The 8,660-nt window shown below is 41.4% G+C and overlaps 1 pseudogene; it reads right to left on the bottom strand.

Annotated features, from left to right (window-relative positions):
• Positions 1–8,036: 8,036 nt before the first annotated feature.
• LOC123848902 (ATP synthase F(0) complex subunit C2, mitochondrial-like) lies at positions 8,037–8,376 on the bottom strand (annotated as a pseudogene).
• Between the last annotated feature and the right edge of the window lie 284 nt (positions 8,377–8,660).

Below are 8,660 nucleotides of genomic sequence, written 5' to 3'. Positions count from 1 at the left end.
ACAAATAACCCAATTGAAAAATGGGCAGAAGGCATGAATAGACATTTTTCCAAAGAAGACATCCAGATGGCCAACAGACACACAAAAAGATGTTCATCATCACTTACCGTCAGGGAAATACAAATCAAAACTGCAATGAGATATCATCTCACACCCATCAAAATGGCTAAAATCAACAACATAAGAAACAACAGGTGTTGGCAAGGATGTGGAGAAAAGGGAATCCTCATACACTGTTGGTGGGAATGCAAACTTGTACAGCCACTATGGAAAACAGTATGGAGTTTCTTCAAAAAGTTAAAAATAGAAATACCCTGCAATCCAGCAGTTATACTACTGGACATTTACCCAAAGAATACAAAAATACTAATTCAAAGGGATATGTGCACCCCAATGTTTATAGCAGCAATGTCCACAATAGCCAAAATATGGAAAGAGCCCAGAAGTCCAGATGTCCATTGACCAATGAATGGATAAAGAAGATATGTGTATACACACACACACACACACACACACACAGGAATATTATTTAACCATAAAAAAGAATGAAATCTTGCTATTTGCAACAACATGGATGGAACTAGACAGTATAATGCTAAGCGAAGTAAGTTAGTTGGAGAAAGACAAATAGCATATGATTTCACTCATATGTGGAATTTAAGAAACAAAACAAATAAGCAAAGGGAAAAAATGAGAGACAGAGTCAAATCAAGAAACAGACTTTTAATTATAGAGAACAAGCCGATGGTGACTGGGGTGGGGGATGGGTTAAATAGATGTGGAAATTAAGGAATGAACTTGAGGGGCACCTGGGTGGCTTAGTTCTTAAGTGTCTGCCTTTGGCTTGGGTCATGAGCCCAGGGTCCTGCTCTGCGGGAAGCCTGCTTCTCCCTCTCTCGCTCCCCCTGCTTGTGTTCCCTCTCTGGCTGTCTCTCTCTCTGTCAAATAAATAAAATCTTAAAAAAAAAAAAGGGATGCACTTGGATGAGCACAGGGTGATGTATGGAAGTATTGAATCACTATATGTACAAATGAAATTAACTAACTGGAATCAAAATCAAAATGAAAGAAAAAGAATATACATAGGCAGTAACCTTGACTGAGGAGATGTAACCAATCAAACTGAGAAATTCTACAGGACATTCAAGCACAATTCTTCAACAAATAAATTGCAAGAGGAAAAAAAAGGAGGTGAAAGTGGAACCTGAAAATTAAAAAAGACTTGGGTGCCTGGGTGGCTCAGTTGGTTAAGTGACCTTCGGCTCAGGTCATGATCCTGGAGTCTCGGGATCGAGTCCCGCATCGGGCTCCCTGCTCAGCAGGAGGCTGCTTCTCCCTCTGACCTTCCCCCCTCTCATGTGCGCTCTCACTCTCTTTCTCTCTCTCTCACTCTCTCAAATAAATGAATAAATAAAATCTTTAAAAAAAAGAAGAAAATTAAAAAAGACTTAAAAGACTACAACTATTTCCTAATCTGTTCCTTATTTGGATCCTGATTAAAATAAGCATGGTGAAAAAACCTATTTGTAAGATTTATGAGACAATTAAATACTTGACACTACATGTTTGATATTATCAAGGAATTATTTTTAGGTGTGATACGGTATTTTAGTTATGTTTAAAGACAAGTTGTTATCTTTTAGAGATTTGCACTAAAATATTTATAAATGAAATTACATAATACCTGGGATTTGCTTCAAATAGTTGGGGGGAAAGGGGATAGATGGAGATGTGGACAGGACAAAATTGGCCATGGGCAAATTAGTGTTGGCCCCAGATGGATACATGGGAATTTATTATACCATTTTAAATACTTTTGAGTATATTTGAAATTATCCATAATTAAACATTAAAATCTCAATAAATTGGTTATAATGCTTTTACAAGATTGGGCCCCCTGCACCCAATTCAGTCTGAAATAAAGCATGACCCTTGCAGATTTTAAATTAAATTATTTCTCTTCAGAATCCCCAAGATAAACCCAGACCACTTCCTAATCTCCTACATAAATGTTTTGTCATTCATTCAACAAATAGCTATTGAGTGCCTAATACAGGTTTAGGGATAAGAGTGTTGATAAAAAAAGCAAGCAAAAAAAGACAATAGTCCTTGCCTTCATTGGGTTTAGGGATTACAGGTTTTAATGATCCAGGATAAGACTGTAATTAGTAACAAGTCTTTATTGAAAGTTTAAAGATGAAGGACAACACACACAAAAATAAGTCACAGCTTCTGCACCAACCAAGGCTGGGTTCCTGTCCATCTCTTGGTCTAATTCCATTTGCCTAGGGCCCATTTTTTTTTCCCATTCCTGTAATTGTTCTGGACTATACATGACTCAGAATCCAGGACAGACTAACTCCAAGGACTCAGAGAGAGAATATTTTTCTAACAAACTCATTTTAATCTGCTTCCCCAAGTCCTCATTTCTTGCCAGGATTAACCTTTTGTCTAGGAACTTAGAAAAAAACCCCTGGAATTTCAAGACAGGTAAAATGGGCAGAAGCTTTAAATGTTAGATTAAAAGAAAAGAATGTGGAGGCAAATTTTAACCTTTTATAAGGAAGAATTTTCTAACAATTTTTGCTGGCCAAATGAAAGAAGTCACCTGTGACAAGTTGTCTTTGTAAGGAGGCGGATAGCTATTTGTCAAGCATGCAGAAGAGAAATTATCAGTGGGTGGGAGTTTAAACTTAGCTAGCTAAAACTCCTGTTTAATTGCTAACATTTCATTCTTTGAACAATGAAAATGGGGATGTTGAATGCCCTGTAACATCTGAAAGGAAGAGGAATTTCCTGGTAGAGATGTTTCGCTTATGCTTCTATAATCACGTAATAAGCCTTCCATTTATATGTAAGGTGGATGTAGATAAACATTTAGGCATCAGGGTTGTCATATGTGTCAGTAGATGAGGCACTGTCCCTAGAATGTGGGAGCAGTGGTGAAACCATTTGCTGCAGGTCTTACATTCTCAAGAGATTTGAGCAGATTCTTCTCTAAGAGCAGTTTCTCTGGAGTTCCGAAAGTGTTGTCATCCAACGGGATGTTCTAAATCATCTAGGACAGTTTGATTCATCCTGTAGGCCAGTCTCAAGGAAAACATACAGGCTATGTTATCTACCAATCATAGGCTTTGGCACACCAGATTTGATGTATTATTACTACTTGTGTTTGAACTAACTCCTGAAACACCACCACCACTATCAATCACTGTATTAGGGTAAGCTAGATTATGCTGGATGACAACTGCGTAATCTTAGTGGCTTATGACAACAAGATGTATTTCTCAGTTTACACTACATGCCTACCATGGGTTGGCTGGAGTTCTGCTCAAGTCTCCTTCCTTTGGGATCCATGATGATGGGATAGCCACCATCTGAAAAACTGCCAGTTACCATGGTTGAGGAAAAGAGTGAATATGAAAACTGCATACCGGCTCTTCTCGAAATAGGGTGTTGGGCTTCTGCGTTGTGGCATCTTAATTGTATTAGGACTGGGATCCAGGAATAACTGGATCCAGATTTTCACTAGTAATCCCTCTTTACAAGAGCCTGAAAAAAAAAATGCATGAAGGAAATATACCATGTTTCTATAGAAGAATTCCAGTAAGCTAGATTGGATTCTACCAGGAACTGCATTGCATAAGCTATGTTAGCCTGAGCAATTTAGGACTAAAAGGGGTTAATGCCTGTTCTGCTTACTTCCACTCCATAGCAGGGATCTGAATCACATTCCTATTATTCCATAACTACCAAGGAGAGGCTGAAGAGAACATGAGATACAGGGGAAGGAACTAGAGAGCTTTTGTCTCAAAACCTAGTGGAGAGCTTGTACAGAATGCATTTCCATTACCAAGCCACATGGGGAGAGAAGCCAGAGAAACTGGAGAGAGAAAGAGAGCAAGAGGCCACCAGTAGAAAGCATGCAGATGGCCAGGCTGTCTCAGGAAGGACAAGCTCAAGACCATACCTTACTCCTCTTGGGGATCAGAGGAAGAGAGGTAGAAGGGATATAAAATATATATACACACTCCATTTTTTTTTTTAACAATTTCAAAATTCCCAGCCAAGCAGGGCAACCCATAAAACTGTATTTTTATAAACCATTCAGCACCATTCATAGGTAGACCCTTAATACTGAAGAGAAAGGCATGAGAAAATGGTGTCTCCTAACCATGGGCTTCCTTCTGGGCAGGGTCGGAGTAAAGGAGGAAAATGAACAGGGCTTTGATACAGGGATTCTTTCCCTTTAGGCTTTATTATCTGACAAGAATGACCCTGAACTAAAGCATGTAGATAATGTAGCATATTAGTTAATAATCTATTTTTATTTCTCAGTGGGAAGTTGTGTCACTTTAATGCTTAGACTTAAAAAAGTTCTTCGTAGGTTGTTGTTTATGCTGATTCCTTATAATTTTATCTATATTTTTCAAGCATGTACAAGTATTTTTATTTTTTCTTAACAGCGGATGAGAAATGGTCTATTTTTTACCTTACACATAGAGTGTGGCTAGGGACTGTGACTAAGTGTGAATGTCCTCTCCAGCTTCTAATTTGGATCTCTAACCACTTCCTTTTCAGCAAGGATTCTTTTTTTTTTAATTTAAAATAAATTTATTTATTTATTTGACAGACAGCGTGCATAAGCGGGGGGAGGGGCAGAGGGAGAGGGACAAGCGGACTCCCCACTGAGTAGGGAGCCCAATGTGGGGCTCAATCCCAGAGTCCTGGGATCATGACCCAAGCCAAAGGCAGACACTTAACCTATTGAGCCACCCAGGTACCCCTCAGCAAGGATTCTTAACAATAAAAAGAAAGCAAAATAATCTCCCAGTGGGTATGTTATTTTATTTTTTGCAGACAGTGGTTTCTTAATGGCAGGTACCTCTTTTTTTTTCTTAATAATAGTGGCAAAATTTGATTTAAACATTCAGATATGAAATTGACAAAATTGGTTCACGAAGTTGTGGTTATGTGAGTTTATTTCTGAGGGTAAGAGAAGTAAGAATTCCGTCTGCAAATTCAGGGTGCAATTACAGAATAGTTGGAGAGAGTACATGCAGATTACCCTGACAGAAGGTCTTGAGAAGGCATGATAAGGATTGGGATCCTATAACACCAGCATGTGTTCAGTCGCAGGGAGGGCGGACTTACAAAGTAGCATTTTTTTTTAAAGAATTGCCATATGACTCAGCAATTTTTTTAAAAAGTTTTTTTTTTTTAAAGATTTTATTTATTTCACAGAAAGAGACAGCAAGAGAGGGAACACAAGCAGGGGCAGTGAGAGAGGGAGAAGCAGGCTTCCCACGGAGCAGGGAGCCCCATGCGGGGCTCGATCCCAGGATCTGGGATCGTGACCTGAGCCGAGGGCAGATGCTTAATGACTGAGCCACCCAGGTGCCCTTAAAAAGCTTTTATTTATTCATTTGAGAGAGAGGGAGAGACGGAGAGAACACAAGTAGGGGGAAAGGCAGAGGGAGAGGGAGAAGCAGACTCCCTGCTGGGTAGGGAGCCTGATGCAGGACTCAATCCCAGCACCCTGAGATCATGACCTGACCAAAGGCAGATGCTTAATCATGTGAGCCACCCAGGTGCCCCTACAAAGTAGCATTTTTAACATCAGGAGCTGTGGCCAACTCTTTCCCTTCTCCCCTTCTCTTCCTTAGATTAGTATGTGATTCCTGGGCATCCTCTGTGGGCAGAATACTCGTCCTTCTCCCCTTTGCCAAATAAAAATTTTCCTCTACCCTCGTTAGCTCTGTGGTGAAGTGGCGGTGGTTCAGTGTGTAGGCTTTGGAGCCAGACTTCACAGGTTCAGCTTCTGATACCACCATGCACATGACTTTGGCAAGTCACTTAATTTCAGTAGGCCTCAGTTTTCTTATTTGGAAAGTGACAATAATTTTTTCTTTTATCTTTGTGTAATGATTTAATGAGATACTTAGTGCAAAGTGCTTAACAAAATGTTGAGAATATGGTAGGTGTTGAATAAAGGTATGTGCTCTCTCTCTTTAAAATTACTCTTGGAGGGCGCCTGGGTGGCTCAGATGGTTAAGCGTCTGCCTTCGGCTCAGGTCATGATCTCGGGGTCCTGGGATCAAGTCCCGCATCGGGCTCCCTGCTCCTTGGGAGCCTGCTTCTCCCTCTGCCTCTCTCTCTCTCTCTGTCTCTCATGAATAAATAAATAAAATTAAAAAAAAAAATAAAATAAAATTACTCTTGGAGGTCAAATTTTCCAAGGTGGCTTGATATTTTAAACAATGTGGACAGACTATATAATCATGTTTTGCTTTTGGTTCAGGAAATATACTTATAATACCTCTTACTTCTAAGATGAAAGCACCTGAAAACTGCAGTTTAAAAAGGAGTTTTATGTATGAGGGATGTCAGAATAAGTTATTATTTGTCCACTTGATTTTAACCCCTTATACTAGAGCAACGTATTTGCATAAAAAAGCAAGCTTAAAAAGCTCTCTGTGTAGTCTTTACATATTCTGGGTAGTTGCTCAAGATTCTCTTCTTTCTGGTATTTCCCTTCCCTCATTCATTTGTTCCCAGATTGTAGTTTGGGCTCCCTTTTATCTGGTCGGATTCTGGGATTCGACTCCCCTTTGAAAGTTGCTTCTGGCTACCTCAGCTTTCCTGTCATTTTTGGCCTTAGTACCCTGCCCATCTCCCAGCTTTTCTCATCCCTTTGCTTATGGGGTTGGGACTGAGTGCAGGAGTAGGCCTAGGCAGCCCTGAGCTGGAGCTGCTGGGAGACGCTATATTGGGACACTGACTTTTCATTCACCCAGCCTTCCGTAAACCAGCATTGCAGTAACCCTGGTGGGCAGACAGATTCATAATCAGGGTCTCTAGAACTTGGGGGTGGCTTGGGAGGATGTAACAAAGCTCCATGGCAATGACAAGAGGGAACTTTCAGAGGGACCAGCAGAATCTTACCCCGAGCAACTACTTCGCTGTCATCAACCATGTGGGTCCCTCTGTTGGGCAGGTGCATATGCCCTTCACTTTGGTTGTGCCACTTCTTTCCTGCCATGAGTAGCTGTCAATATGTAAAGTAAACTTCGTTGTTCACCTACTTTTAAGGAACTTGAATCCTATGTTTGTGTCTGTTTTCACCAGTCACGGTGCCATCATCCTAATAATCACTGTGCCCTATACTAACCCCGGGCCCACATGATTCCACCCATGCCTGGAAGAGCCTTCAGGACTCTGAGAGGGGAGCCAAGAGTGTAGATATTTCTAGAGAGCAATCTTTGTCTTTCTCTCTATACAAAAACAAACTAACCAAAAAACAAATAAACAGTGATTTTGAGGACCTAGGGAATTTATCTAGACAGCATTTTGAAGTCAGGGTCTCTGTCTTACTCATCTTTGCCCCCCTAACGTCCCTCATAATTTCTGGTGCATAGTAGTGTTGGAATTTTAGGAGCTAAATAAGTGACACACTGCTTTCCTTCTTAAGCTGGGAATCAAGTAAGAGATAGAGGACTCAGATAGCTGAAAATCAACAGGCTGCTGCTAGCACATCAACTGTCATTGTTCAGATTAGAAAAAAGCATCTTCCTCTTCCTTTGGGCATAAGAATTAGAAGAAAACACCCACTCCTGGAAGATGATTATAAAGAGGGACTGCTTCTGGGTGGAAAAGTTGGAAGAAATGTGCCAAAGAGCTGACTTGGTATGCGAGCAGCTGGCCTAGTTTCTAGTCCCTGTTTGTCCTTTCAGCAGGTGGTCTGGAGATCAAAACAGGAAGATATTTATTTTGTTTTTTTTGTTTTTATATAATCTCTCATTAATTGGACTTAACCCTTCAAAATAGTAGGATTCTCTCTGTAGGGGCAGAACCTGGCCTACTATGCTTAATCTCAACCCCCCCCCCCCCGCCCCCATTAATACAGTATTCGTCTTCCCTCTGTCAAATCCTGAGCCAACCACTTTCCCCAGGCTGCCTGGGGAGGTATGTGAAAAGGAACATACAGGGCAGACGAGACATGGGAGAAAGAGCTATGAGAAGTGGAGACTGCTCCTTCACCTGGTGAAGTGTATGAGAAAGGCCACCAGCAGACAAAAGAGCCCCATGGCCTCCAAGAGGCAAAGCCCAGAATGGCATAGGAGAAGAGCTGTTGCTTCAGAGAGGGATTCCTGGCCTAACCAATGATGAGGCTCCCAAACACAGTCCCAATTCCAGCCCCAGAGCCAGCCACCCCGTGGCAGCCCCAGCCCCAGTGAACTTGGCTGCTGTGTTGATGTCCCTTGAAATGGCACTGGTTTAGAAGCTGCAACTAGGAATAAGTGAGGTCAGGGGACGTGGGGCTGCTAAGTTGCTGAGGCTCTCATCCGTCAGTGTCTCTGGTGGTTTTAGCACCATTGCAGCCAGACAGCTTACATTTTCAGGGGATGAGGGGCTGTGACAGGAGAGATGCTCTCAGTGCAGAGAAGAAGACAGAGTATGCTTATAACATAGTAGAGAGTCAACTAAGACATGCCCTCCCTACACTGGCAGATACGAAAACTGAGGCTCAAGTTTGCTTAGTTCTTTCTCCCAAAGCCCACAATAATATACACTTACTTTCTTTCCCTTGGGATGAATAAGTGAGGAGATGGGGAGGGAGGCCAGGAGTATTATTGTTTCAGGATGGAATCATGAGACCA

The sequence above is a fragment of the Mirounga angustirostris genome, unplaced genomic scaffold (assembly GCF_029215605.1).
Source record: "Mirounga angustirostris isolate CCGP_5_RB_7025 unplaced genomic scaffold, mMirAng1.0.hap1 SCAF_2, whole genome shotgun sequence".
NCBI classification, from domain to species: domain Eukaryota; kingdom Metazoa; phylum Chordata; class Mammalia; order Carnivora; family Phocidae; genus Mirounga; species Mirounga angustirostris.
The sequence above is the reverse complement of the archived record's forward strand: the minus strand, read 5'-3'. Positions and strand labels throughout refer to the sequence as shown.